Below are 14,226 nucleotides of genomic sequence, written 5' to 3' on the forward strand. Positions count from 1 at the left end.
CGAACAGCTCCAGTTTCTTCTCCTTTCGAAGGAGCCGTGCATAAGAAAAGGGTTGTAGAAAGTCGATCAGAACGGCCAGCGGCCCGTCGAGAGAGCGATTGCCGATCCGCGCGCGATCTTCCGCCCGAGAAATTTTCCGGTTCGTTGGAGACCGAACTGGCGAGTGGCCTGCAGCATGGGATACGTGTTTTTGAATTGTAAATACCAGCCCGGGACGAATTAATCCCGGGGCTACGATTAGTGGAGCAAAAGAACGCGTCCCGGCGTCGCACCGGGCCGGGCGTCCCGTTACCTGATCCCGGCGAGTCTGGTAGCGTACCGACGCTCGAATCGATACGGGAACGCAACCCGCATCCTTCGGATTCCGAGCGTAACCGCGCGGAAATTATGTCCGGGGGGAATCGCGGAGCAATTCGCCGTGAAAACGTTAAAAAACGCCGCCGGAATGAACGCAATACGACCGGCCCATCGGAGGAGCTTGTTGTTAGACCGGAAAGGCTTTTAATTTCCGACTGCATAAATAACGCTGCGTCGCGCACGCGCTGTTAGGAAGCTGCGATTCAATAACAGAGATTGTAAATCGTCCACTGCGTCCTGGAATCCGTGGTCATTTCGCTACATTCGAGATTCCAAGCAGAACTATACAGGGAATACTTCTTACTCGGGATGATAAGTCCCCTTTTCGAAATTATCTCGATATTCTTTCGACATGTTTAAAACTAGACCTACCGAGCACATAAACTGATTTCTTAGTTTCTATTTGTATCGAGAGAAACTAGACGTATACGTTTATTAAGATTTTAACTGACTTATGTTGTAGTTTTACTAAATCTACTTCAGTAATTTGTCGCAGCGTCTGTGCTTTGTTAGCAATTGTAAAGAGAGAAATTGGAAATGGGAAATTTGGAATCATCTGGTAGTGCTAGTGTTGATAAACTTTAGACGACAGAACGATCAGAAGTTTTTAATTAACCTAGAATCAAGTCGAGTAGTGCGCTTCGTTGATTAGTCGTTTGATGAAGCGTTTTTAAACCCTCATAATGAAAATCAACAGATGAAATATTTATAAACGCTATCAAGTCATTTTAAATAGTATTTATCGATTGATCAAACTCAAAGAAATAGCCAGTATTAATTCAGCCGAAAATAAGTCATGATACTCACATCCTATCAAGAGTTAAACCCAAGATTTACAGCGCTAGGTGGTTCCAGAGAAACTCTGCTTCGATACCCGCGATATATCGTCGACCATTGCCGCCAATTTTTAGATCTTGACCGGGCATTACTTTATACTCTCACCCCGCGGGAGCAGGTACACATAATTCGCCTGCTCCTCGACGTTCCCTCTCCAACCGCAATAACGTTCACCCATCACCCGTTTTTCATCCTTCCACACCGTCGTATCTCATCCCTTCCCCACCGAACAGGAAACGCTTCCACCAGTTTCCTCTGCACCCTGAATTTTTTCTCCCCTCTGCCCTCTCCGTCGTTCGAACCGGAACTGGTTCGTTTCCTCGACATTCAATCTACCGTAAGAAGCCCGGACGAACCGTGTTTCGGTTCTTTTAGAATCCCAGACGGACGTTCTTTACGGTGACGCTCGAACCTCGAACGATCGAAGCTGCGTTCTCAATAAGAACGCCACAAACGACTCAAGGAAACTCGTTATCAGATTTCGATTAAGTCTCGGCCTGTCGACGCCAGATGTACTTAATTACAAGATTCCGGGAAAAATTACCTGCGGCAACCGTACTCAATTGCGTATCTCAATGGTTTTAACGGTGGAACTTTAAAACAGTGACTTTTCTTAACTTTTTTAGATCTACAGGATAATTCGTTATAATTTCAACTAACTTGTACTTCGGTTAATATTGTATCTTTTCTATGGTTCTAATGTTAAGCTTCCATGTATCGCTTGAAAATTGTCAACAGAAAGAATCGATAAAAGTGCAATCAAGAGAAAATAAGAAAAAACAAGTAAATAGTCGTGTAAAAGTTGATAATGCAAATCGATGCAGAATCGATGCACAGGAGAAACCTGAAAGACAGACGCTGCAAAGACAGGGTTTGAAAGTGTTAACCGACGTTGCCGGCGTCGACAGAAGTGGGTCGACCGCAACGAGGGTTGCACCCAATAATTAGATATAATTAAATCATAACGGAACGGTCGGTTAATCGGACGTAAATCGTGTCGCGTTCCTCGGAGAGGATATTCTCCTACGCGTACGCGTCCATGAACAGTTTTCCACTCGACTTTCTTTTCCACCGATCAGTATTTTCCTTCGATAGAATCCGCACTTTGTTTGCTCTTCTCGCGTTCCGGTTTCGTTTCGTCTCGCTCATCTCCGGGGATTGTTTAACCGCGTTAACTCGTCTTCATCCTGGCTGCCGGGATTTTATTCGGCCGCCTTTGAAGCGCCTCTCTCAAGCCCATTGTGCGCTCGACCTCGTTGCGCGCAGCTGGAAAAACAACGCCACGGATTTAAGATGCACGCACGCGTCTCGAGGTATGAGATTTTCTGAGTATGGTTAGAGAAATAAAACTGCAGTGTTGGCGGTACGTGATTAGCGTGACCAGTTGTTGTGGCTTTAAGACATGCGATAATGTTACGTGACGATGGTCGGATTGATATAAAATGAGTTGAAGTTGACAATGGAAACGTTTAATAACAATAGGGATTGACAAATTGTATGTTACGATGCTGTAGAAGTGAATAGCTGTTATAGGTATACTGAAACTTAAAATAGTATACACAATACCAACTCGTAGTCGTGATACGAGGGTGATTCATCATCTGGTTCTTCAAGTAAAACGTCCAACTTCGCGTCTCTCAGCTGAAGATGAGGATTATCGCGAATTTTTCTCAATTTATTCGAAATTAAGCTCAACAGTAAATATTTTTAATAATACCATTTACAAGGATTTTGGATAGGAAGATATCTTGTTGAAAGCATTCTTAGAAATGCAAAGGGAATATCCTCTGAAAGAGTTGTGAGCTCCAAAGGGACAAAATTGTTATGTATTTTCAAAGGCTTTGAAAATATAAAAGAAACCAATATCCGACAGAAGTCCTTTTGAGAATGATGAATGTCAAAGGGTTTTGAATATTGCGAAGCTCCTTTGGAAATGCAGAAAGGGCCTAATATATTCTCAGGGTCTCAGGAATGTTGAAAAGGCTAATATTCTAAATATCATAGGATTGTGGAGAGGCCCTTAATATTCCAAAAGTCCTGAGAATGCGAGAGGATCGATATTATTATAAGGGTCTCTTAGGAATGTGAAAGAACCAAAATAATTACTAGGGTCCAAGAAATAACGAGGGTCCCACATGAATCTAAAGATTATAGGCCCAAACTTTAGGGGAATACAAAGGACCTCTTAATATATTGCAAGACTGGCTGATAAAGTGTTATCATATGAAAATAATATATAAGGTGTTCACGTTCCAGAATTTATGAAAAGGTAAAAAATGTGAAAAGAAATTTGTTTACCATTGTGCGGTTGACCCGGTTGCGCGTAGGTGGAAAAACAACGCACTGCTTCCACATGCTTATGAGGTGTTGAATCGCGTTTCTGTGTATACTTTTACGCTTCGGTGTGCGCCTGCCACACGACCGAGTTTATTTAACGGAACGCTTACGGAATGTCGATACTTTGTTAACGTAATTCCAGTGTTCGAACATGCCGCTATTCGCTTCCTATACGCAAGTAAATGAATGACTCTCTTCGACGTCTCCATTCTACTACTAGCGGGACGTCAACATCGAAGATTGAAAGTCCGCGTATATACTTTGTTCCTTTTCAGTGACTTTTCTACAAACGACTGTTTGCATTTGTTACGACTCTGTTACACGTGCAAACAAGTATGCAATCAATGACAACGTACGTTCGCAGAAGTAATGAAAATAACAGCAACAACGTGTACGAAGAAAATTGATCTTCCTTATCCTATCACAGCTGTGGCTTAATGTTACACAAGAAAAGTTCTATTACAACGCATTAGATCAGCACAATTCCCACTCGGATAAAGAAAAATAAAGTTACCAACAATTGAACCTGATCAATGATTCAACCCTTCTCCGGTCATCGGGATACAATCACCAAGACCAGAGCGCTGCACGGAATTCGTCGGCATAGCTCGTCGATGGTATCGTCAAGGAGAAAAAACGTGGGAGACCAGGTACCTTGGAAACAAGGTCACACGGGACATGTGTTTATCTCGAAATTCTTTCGCGGCTTTTCAACCGTCGGCTCCGTGTTACGATAGGCTCCGGTACAATTGGCCCCGACATCACGTCGCGCCATGTGCCCGAACGATTTAGCATGCAGATGCGTTCGTGGCCATTTTGATTACGTCCGCGAGAAAACCTGTTCCCGGATCTGTTCCGGGACGGGTTTCCGTTTCCCGGCTCGTTAAGACGACACCGCTTCCCTCCCCTTCCCCGTCCGCTGGCCAGAAAAGTGCGTGAGCCTGTTGCAGCCTGTTGCAGCTCGTTCCCCTTTCCTTCTCCCTCACTTTGCACCACTCGTTTCTCTCTTCTCGAACTCTCGCGCAACCCCGAGGCGCGTCTTCTATCCGCTGTGGCCTGTCTACTCTCGCGACGCGACTTTTCAGCTCTCGTCTACCGCTAGCCGAGCGTACACACGCTTAGAACGCGTTTTCTGCTATCTCGTTTGTTCTTCTTCGAACTGGTTTTTCGAGGAATTGTCCCGATCCTTCAAGAAAGTTATACTTGTATCTCACTGGTTTTAATATAGGTACACTCGCGTCGTGCGTTAACCGCAAATCACTAAACTATATATAAACTATACACAAGTAGACAGGATAATTATTCCGAGAAATTGATCATCTAACCAATTTAAAATAAATTATCTAACCAAAAATCAAAATTCAAATCCAACCAGTTGAAAATAAACAGTGAGAGCTATTATAACACCGAAAAGAAATAAAATCTAGAGCACAATAGCACTAAAGATCAGATCCTTTATTCTCCTACGCCATAATAAACGCATTAGCATTCCCTTCTCCTAACAAACTCTCAATTCCAACCAAAAACATCAATGAACCCAGCAGAAAAGGCAACCTCATCAAGACACTAATTTTCCAACACACAAACAAAAGGATCATTAAACTCCGTAGTCGCAACGCATCCCAGCCGACGGCGTCCTTCCCTCACGACCTGGCTTCCTAGGTTTAAAAAGCAATTAGAAGGACTTTATCGCGGCTTCTTCGTCCCGTCCGGGGATTAAACCGGCGCATTATTCAGCGGCGGCACCGGTGGTCGGCACCGCGGCATCTGAAACGAGGACGAGTAAATCCGACGATTCAATTAGGTCGGACTGGACGGTAGTGGGGGCTGGGGGACGACAAATTAGCGGACGAAAGGCTGTCGTTAACGCGGGGTGGGCCGAGCGGCCCGCCACGATTCCGGGATAATCGACAGGCATTTGCATCGCGTAATGTCGGCAGGGTGCACGGAATTACGAGGATCCTCAAAGGGAAAGGGCGGCGATCGAAGGGTGGAGGTGGACGCTTCCTATTTATACCCGTCCCACTATTTTTGCGGAGAATCCGTTCCATCTAGATTCATCTCATTAAACCCGCGTAAATAGAGTTCCTACAGTACAAAAGAAAACGAATTACATCACACACATATTTATTTCACATAGCTTAACACTAGAACTAACCACACTCTTCAACATGACAGGTTTCAGCCTTCTTATGTCGCAGTAATTCATGTTTCAACATTTTGACTGCCATGTGACCCAAATTTGAGACGCTATTTCTTATATAAACTTAAACATTCATTTTCTTGGGAACCCATCAAATGAACCGAATATTTTTAAATGTATGAGATATACGAAAGGTACTAGAGTAATTATTATAAAGAATCTTCACTTTTTGATTTCTACTTTGCTAAGGAAACGGTTTCGACTGCACAGAAGTTTTGATGAGTAGTTCCTTGACAGTCAAAGTGTTAATAGTGTTAAATATCCTGAATGATTTTAAAGGTAAATGCTTTCACTTGGATACCTGCTGTAATGAACATATGAAGAAATCGAGAGAAATCTATTGTTACAATTTTTATAAGGATTACGTATTAATTATGTTAAACGGTAGTTCCAGCGTTAACAAAGAAACAGTAATAATGACATTTCAGAAAAAGAGACGCGCGTAGGAAAAGTGCTGAGTAAATGGAGGGACGAGCGTATTTATCTCGGCTCCTTCCGCGAGAAAGACGCGACGGGGAGTCCCGGCCGTGTCGGCGCGATGAAAATATCGAGCGTGCGCGATCGAGATAGCGGAACGGATCTAGGATGAGCTACGCGCCCCGTTAAACGCGTAACGCCGAGAAATAACGCGGGTGTCGGCCGTAAATAATAATAGGCCCGACGTTCCGCGGGTCCGACGGCCTCGCGCGATTTATCAAAGTACACGCGCGGCTTCGAGTTGCTTCGAGATTACAGCGACCAGATAAATCCTGTATCGTAAGCAACGGGCAGCGGAGAGTGTTCACTTTCCCCGGGGAAACAGAAATTAAGGATCAATCGATGGGATGGTAATTAAAATGTCATTTCCTACGTTCGCTATTAAACTGAACATCCTTAAATTTAACATCCGCTTTCGACGGGATCAGTGGGTCAAGGTCGGGGATGAGAATATATTCACGCGACCGGCTACACAGTCGATATTATTTACTCTCGAATCGCACCTCTGCAAGTCGCCGGACCGCCGAGGTCGAGGTCGATGCGGCTACAATACCTGGACAGTGTTGCGGCTGCTAGGAACCGGGAACAGAAACTGTAGTTTTGATGATTGCTTGGATACAGATTGTCTTGATGGGCTACGTTTAAATTTTTGTTTTGGGAATTCGAAGGGTAATTTTTAGGGGTTGATTGGATGATGGATTGTTTCGAAAGGAAATTGATCGATTTTCCTGTTCTGTCGTGAAGGGAATTATTGAGAAGTGATGCAGAATGTATAGAAAATTGAGGATGGGGAATAACGATAATATCAAACGGAATATAAGTGAATTTGTGAGTTAACCCTTCTCGAGAGGTGACAGTAACTTGATCTGATACAGTAGAATTGTAGAATCTTATATATAATATTAAGCTTTGTATAATGCATCGAAACATTGAAATAAAATAGCTTTATTCCTTAATTTACGCATATTCTGTAATCAGTTAGAAAAATATCATATATATTTCAAACGTTGAATATCTTGAGTAATTTTCAAGTGCAAAGGGCTAATATCCTGGAAAAGAAGATTAAAGGTAATTGATTTTGATAACTTAGAATCTCCTTTTTAAACGGCGATTAACGATGACAGTCCTCGTCACGACGTTAAACGACGAAAACAAGATTTCCCAAACAGAAAACCCGCGACCGCCGAGGTCGAAAGCGGAGACGGTAGGAAAAGAAACGAGCAAGAGTCCCAGCAGGGGGAGAGGAAAGACATCGGGCTCGACGGTGCGGTGCGGTGCGGTTGCAATTACAGTGGCTGCGGATCGCGGTTGGTTCTCTCCCACAGCCGCAGCACGTCGCTAGAGAGTGGGTGTTCGAGAGGCAGGAAAAGTGAAAGCCGCGGCGCGTAACGATCTAAACTATATCTCGTTTCAGAGATAGGCCGACCGAGAAGACGGAGAAGGAGAGACACTTCGCCGGAGAGAGGTAGAACGAAGGGAGAAAAACAGAGACGTGCCGATCGCTGGATAGAAGAACAGAGAAAGAGGGAAACAGCGAGAGAACGATCTGCACTCTTGAACTATCGGGACGAATGTAGACCACGGCAGGGTGTCGCAACGCGTCTGTCTCCTTCACCGACTCCTACGCTTCTTTCTTCGCCGCCCGGACGGAGATCTTTACCTTTTGTCGAGGTCTCTCTCCTCGCCTCGCGTGGAAACCGCGAGAAAACCGACGTAACTGACTGGAGAGGAGGAGCCCAACGTTGCGCAAGCGAGACACTTTCGAGGCTAAACGCAAGAAGGATCCTTGCTCGCGAACTCTTAACACTTCGCGCAAATGGAAGACTTGTTGACCCTCTGCTATGAACTGTCTTACGTAAGAGTTACGTTCAGGAGGTTTGATATTGCTGCTATTGAAAGGGGATTAATGCAGTTTCTCGATTTGTGAATGTATTTGAATAATATATGGATGGTATATAGACCGAACGAGGGTCTGTTTGAATATTCGAATACTTGAATGTTTCCAAATTTAAGTTAGATGAAATTATATACACACCCGGAGTAAAATAATAGCTGACATTTTTCTTTTTGTTTCCATTTTGAAAGACTCGTCTATAAAATATGTAAATATATAAAGTATGAGCACATAATATTTGTAATCATTTACCGCTTTCTAAGATAAAGCCTATTGTAATTACCAGCTGGAAAAAGTTTCCTACTGGACACCTTTTGCTTCCAAAAGTTCCAAATTGAAGACAACAACTGCTCAAGCTTTGGAAGCATCAAATTTAGGTACACAAGGTTAATTTACAGCTTCAGCAATTGTGAAACAAGAATTTCTGGATGGTTCGATCCGACTCGTCTGGTGGTTCTAGCGTTAACGCGTCGTAAAAGAAATCCGGGGCGGGGCTATTTTTGCGGGGAACGGTTTCGGCCGGGTAGTAATGAGAGGTTTCGACGGACGCGCAGCGGCCTCGGAGTCTGGTGCCAGCGCGTCGGACACGCACGTGCGCGCAACAAAGGAGATTCACACGGTCCGATTACAGGCCGCTTTCAGGAAGTCGTGGTACGGCTGGACATTGACTTTCTCGGCGCTGGAAACGGCAGCTCCGATCCGATCGAGAGTCTTCGATCGACGAAATCCCTTGTCCCCCTTCGTCCGGCGAGCGCAAGGATACGCCGGCGTACTTATTACAGATATAGTATATCGTGAAAGTTTCGGAATCGACGTAAAAACCAGTGGAAAAGGATAACGCTTTCTAGAAGGCAATTAATCCTGGAATCAGCAAAGGGAAACGCATCAAACGGCGCAATTAATATAGACTTACGCAAGTAGATTACACAAAATTATAGGCTGCTTTAATGACTCTATTAAAATCCGATTGAATAACTTCGGACGAACTGCTTCGAACAGATTCGGACTACGCTTACAATCTCGTGTCACGAACACGTCTCGCTGTTAACAGAGAGTTAAAGTAGATACTTAACGCTGGGACTACCGGATGGATTATTGTAGAATGACTCCTTTCTATCTCATTCCTTTGCGAATGTACGTAAAAGAGATATCAAATGTATCTTTAACCCTCTACGGACTAGAATTTTCTAAACTTTTGAAAACCTTTTCATAAAAGAGACGAGTTACGCATCGGTCTTAAATACTGATTAAAATTTTGATTTAGAGCTTTCGAATTTAGATATCCTACCTCGAAACCTCCATTACGGCGGCATTCGACCGCAAGGGGTTAATAAATCAATAAAGAAATTGTCAATACACAAATTGAATGATAAATACGAAAAATTCCAAAACATCCAATAATATTAACAATTCACTGATTCAAAGTTTAAGAAGAACAAATATCTCAGTTTCTCTAGACAACATTCAACAAAATCGATACGACTGCTCAACAGTCGTTTCGCACGCGTTGCCCAAAAAGCGCATAGCCCAACAGACACCAATGGCAATATTACACATATCCAAAATTTGCATAGAACAAACAGACGCGTATAGTTCCAATAACAACGTTCAACAAAATCGATACAACTGTTCCGTGTTTGTTTCATATACATCGTCAAAAAACCACACGGTCCGAGCAGTAAGAGCGATATTCCGCTGATTCAAAATTCACAAAGTACACTGTGCGAACGAGCGTAGGTGAAAGTTCCTGCTTAATCCGGAGGAAACGACAACGGAGAAACGAAGAGCGAGAGGATCGGGAGAAGCGGAGAACAAGCGCCGGAGAAAACAGGGAGAGAAGGAAGGAACAGAGCCGCTCGTTTTCTAGTCGGTCGTGCGATTCGCGGCACAAACGTATCGCGATCGCAATTAAGCCGCGCGCTCGCGCGCTCTCTTTTAACGCGCAAGCTACGGCGCACGGAACAGAACATATACATACACACCGTCGATTTCCCTCGATGCGTTTCGCGGCTCCGGCGCAATTAACGCCCGTCCCGCCGGGAATGGACGTGCAACATTTAAATACGCGAAAGTGTCACCCCGGAGAGAGAGATCGGCGCCGCTGCGAGACCATCGAGGTCCAATTAACCAAGCGATCGACCGCTTGCAGCCGGCCGCCGATGCTTATCGGCCGATATCCTGTTGCAGGGAATACAAAGGATCCAACGGCGATCGGCGGATACAAATTGCAGCCGATTTAACGGTGAAAGATGCCGGGAGATCGGACCGTGACCGTGGAGAAACGTGAGGATGGGTAGAACACTTCTTCGATACCATCGACGTATTTATGCTGAGAGTTTATGCTTGTTTGTCAAGCCATTGTGCGCTGGATCGCGAATTATTTCGGATGCATCGAGATTTATTGGATTGCTATTGGATTCGCAGGTGTTGGGATTTGTTATTGAAATGCTACGCGTTGAGTATAATGAAGTTGTGTTGATATCTTAGCTTGTAGATGATAATGCTCATTACGACGATATTCTGAATCGATAATAGCCGATAAAGTGTATAAGACGAGTGAGGTACAATTGAATACTTAAACGACTGACAATATTTACTATTAATCCCTTGTATTACTTCTTTCGTATGCTAGAATTACTTCTCTTCGATAATTAACTACAAAGAACTCCATGTTTATATCGAAGTTCACTTCGAAACCTGACAATTATTAGCGACAGAACAATGAATTTAAACCCGGAACAACTGAATAACATTAATTTTTGCTAATTTCCGTTTAATATCTTCAATGCAAGTTTGACGCGATATGCTAAAGGATCAGGAGCAAATAAATCGCTAATTACCAGTACGCATCAGCTATATCACGTTCGATGTGTACTAAACTAGAACGGGAAACTCACAGGAAACAGAACGAGACACTAGAAACTGTATCGTAAATCGTATCGCGTATTCTTCCTGCATTTATCGATATTATTATTATATTATATTATTGTAGCCTCCTCGAATCGTGCCGAACTCAATATTGCATGAGAGGGCAAACGCGTTTAGTCGATCGCATGTTATTTTAATGCTCGTTCGACGTCACACTCGGATATTAATTAATCGGACCGGTACTAACGACTGCGTCGTCGGGCCAGGCCGCTGTTCGAGCCCCTTTCCCAACGAAAAACGCCAGTAAGAACGGCGCCGGGCGGAACAACGCCGGCTAAGATAGGATCGCGACGTTGTTGAACGCTATCAGGCTTATCCAGTTTATCTCTTCGCGGTGGCAGGAGTCGGCGAGCACGCGAGCACGCGCCGCGCGCGGCTAAAGAGACAAGATAATACAAAGAGACGGAGATTTAACGCCGGTGCGCCGCGCCGCGTTGCGTTGCGCCGCGGTCTGCTCGAGTAATACAGGAACTGATCGAACACGAGTCCGCCAGCGTTATTTATGACCGGTGTACCCGGCGACAGCGAATCTGAGGCCGGAATTGAGAGAGCTGACCGGCGAACCTGTCGATGAGGGAGCCTAACAAAAAATTTCTACTCTAGATCCTGCCGGCGAGTGTCGTGCCGGATAAGATCCGCTAATGGGCTCTCTCGTGTCCGTTCAGCCGAAGGGTAAAAAGAATTCTTCTAGTTTTCGTATCTAGAAAACTAGAAAACTAAAAATCTAGAATTCTAGTTTTTTTAAGATGATCTCCAGGAGCTAAGATTCGGAATCGTCGCTTTCGTTGTTACTGTTTGTTCTTATAATTTCGACGATCTTGGTTGTCGGTTAGTCCTTTTAGAATCTCAGCTTGAAACAAAATTTCAATTTTGACTTTTACTAGTAATTAGTGAAGCAAGTTAGTTTTTCATTATTAACTGATGATATATACCCAAGCTGTCGCTGCAAGATGTTCTTTGCGACTATGCTTGTCAAGTTCGTTTCACTATTAATAGTCGACGGAACACAAAGAAATTTTCTGATCACCGTAAACGTAGTTCGAAGGTAAAGCGTTGATAGTAGCAGAATAGCCTTTTGCTTTGAAGGACGCAGTGGGTAATACCGATGTTTATTAAATCGGGGTAGAAATAGTTACGGGTATGTTAAAGGCTATCGCAAACTGAAATCTCACGAGATGAGATTTTGATAGCGGCTTTCCGACCTACCCTGTCGAGGAATTAAACGTCTCAACGTCGATTGTAAATAGAAAAAATAGAAAATGGTTGACTTTCTAAGCTGCACTGATGTTTGAAGCGTATGTATTTACAAAAATATACAAGACCGAGATTCCTTGATGGTTGACTGTGGACTGACGGTCCCAATGATGCGAGAGAGTTGAGGTTGGGCCTGCTGCTGAGGGTAGACACGCGGATTGGTTAAAATTTACGAAAAATACGAGTTGTAGGGTGGAACAAGTAGATGAAAAGTTGGAAATTCCACCGTGACCAACAATCGTTCTACGGTGATCCTAATCGTGGATTACAAGCAGTGTGGCAAAATAGGTAAGACAGAGTAGGGAAAACGCAACCATTTAGTTGCTTTCTTGCTTCACTGATTACACGCGATAAGCTCATAGAACGTGTTGAGTTTTCGAAACATGCAATTTCGTCAGAAATTTGTACGAAGTACCGATTTATCGGCTATGCAGAAGGCATCTGTTGACCAAATGATTTAAAAGCATATTGCTTGCGAGACAACAGTATTCTTTGTTCAATATTATTGAATGTGCAGCGACTGGTAGTAGTTTAATTTCTTGCTCGTTTACGAGGACACTCGCTTAGAGTAACGTTATTATGAAACTCATCGATTTTCCTGTGCACTTCGTCGTAAATGTAACGACGATAACGTTAACGTAGTTACCGTCGATGGCTTTTAAGGATTAAATGTTTCACGAGAGAAATAGACGCGGTAATACGCGAGGCCATAATTTTTCGTGTGATTATCTTTATCTTGGATATACACGCCGCTGTTTTCGTTATTTCTTCGGATAACAGTTTCTGTAACGTTGATTTACGGTACCGTCCGCAAAACCGTTGATCGCTGGTAATTAGAACTCGTCGGGCGAGCGTTTCCACTCCGAAGGTGTTAGAAAAACGAGCAGCACTTCGAAAATTACGACAATTAATTAAATAAATCATTTTCGATCGCGAATCAACTGACTTTTTGCCGATGATAATCGCCTTCCCCTGTCCTTTATAAACGTCGAATTCCAACGGTGATCGTGTCAGCGCTAACAAGCACGGATACGCGCTAATAGTGCTCCAACAGTTAAAACCTTGATTTTATGGGTGCCGATGGCTCTGAGCGCCATTTTTGGTAGGACAATAAATTGCATCCAACATCTGGAGATATAAACGAAAGTCTCCAATGAGTTGCTTAATTAACTCTCTCCATCCCTGATTCGCTCGTTTAACCCCCGCAAAAGAGACCGGGTACCCGTGTACCGATCTCCATTAACAATCTTTTATATGCTTCTAAAAATACCGGAGAACCGTTAGGAACCCCCATCCTTCGAACAGTTGTTGATTTTTGTCTTAAGCTGGAAGTTTATGCAACAAACTCTGAATATTAAAGCTTGAACAATTATGAAAAAGTCGATTTATCGCATGGAAATCAGTAAAACGTATCAAATCCATGGGAAATAGCGATTCAATGGAGAAAGATCGGTTTAACGGAGAAACTATCGAGTAAAGGTAACACGAAATCGACAATGAACTGCTTCAAACTCGAGACAGTAAAAGGTTAAGCAATTTTGAAATATTAAAGCTTTGCAAAGATAACTGCGAACCGATTGATTAATCACACGAGAATTAGAAAAAGATATCGAGGCCAAGAAGAATATTAATTCAATGGAAAAAGATCAAATGCTTCAACAACAATGAGCAGCTCGATAGATCGCAACATCCGTAACAAAAGGCGACTCACGATAAAAAAAAACCAACAATCCAACACAGAAAACTTACAGAATCAATTCGAAAGAGATCCAAATAGCGACAACTCGAAGACACCTCCGTTCGATCCTCCGCAACAAAGTCGTTCACGATGCTGTTCGCGACGTCTGAAGCCGGTCGCCCGCGCCTGGTTAATTATCGTTAGTCGTGGGGTCCGACTTCCTTGATACGAGGCGTCGTAAACACACGCAACGGGCCGTGC

General features: G+C 43.6%; 1 protein-coding gene across 6 annotated transcripts in view; it reads right to left on the reverse strand.

The window, feature by feature from the left end:
* LOC116430589 (uncharacterized) overlaps positions 1–14,226 on the reverse strand; it is a 160,681-nt gene that overhangs the window by 104,095 nt on the left and 42,360 nt on the right. Inside the window, exon 1 of one of the 6 annotated variants that reach the window (XM_031984960.2) lies at positions 1,165–1,321. The exons of the other annotated variants lie outside the window; for them this stretch is intronic. The gene's annotated coding sequence lies outside the window, so the exon portion shown is untranslated. Of the gene's footprint in view, positions 1–1,164; positions 1,322–14,226 lie in introns of those variants that run through there. 6 annotated transcript variants of the gene reach the window in all.

This window comes from Nomia melanderi, chromosome 11 (assembly GCF_051020985.1).
Source record: "Nomia melanderi isolate GNS246 chromosome 11, iyNomMela1, whole genome shotgun sequence".
In the NCBI taxonomy this organism is placed as follows: domain Eukaryota; kingdom Metazoa; phylum Arthropoda; class Insecta; order Hymenoptera; family Halictidae; genus Nomia; species Nomia melanderi.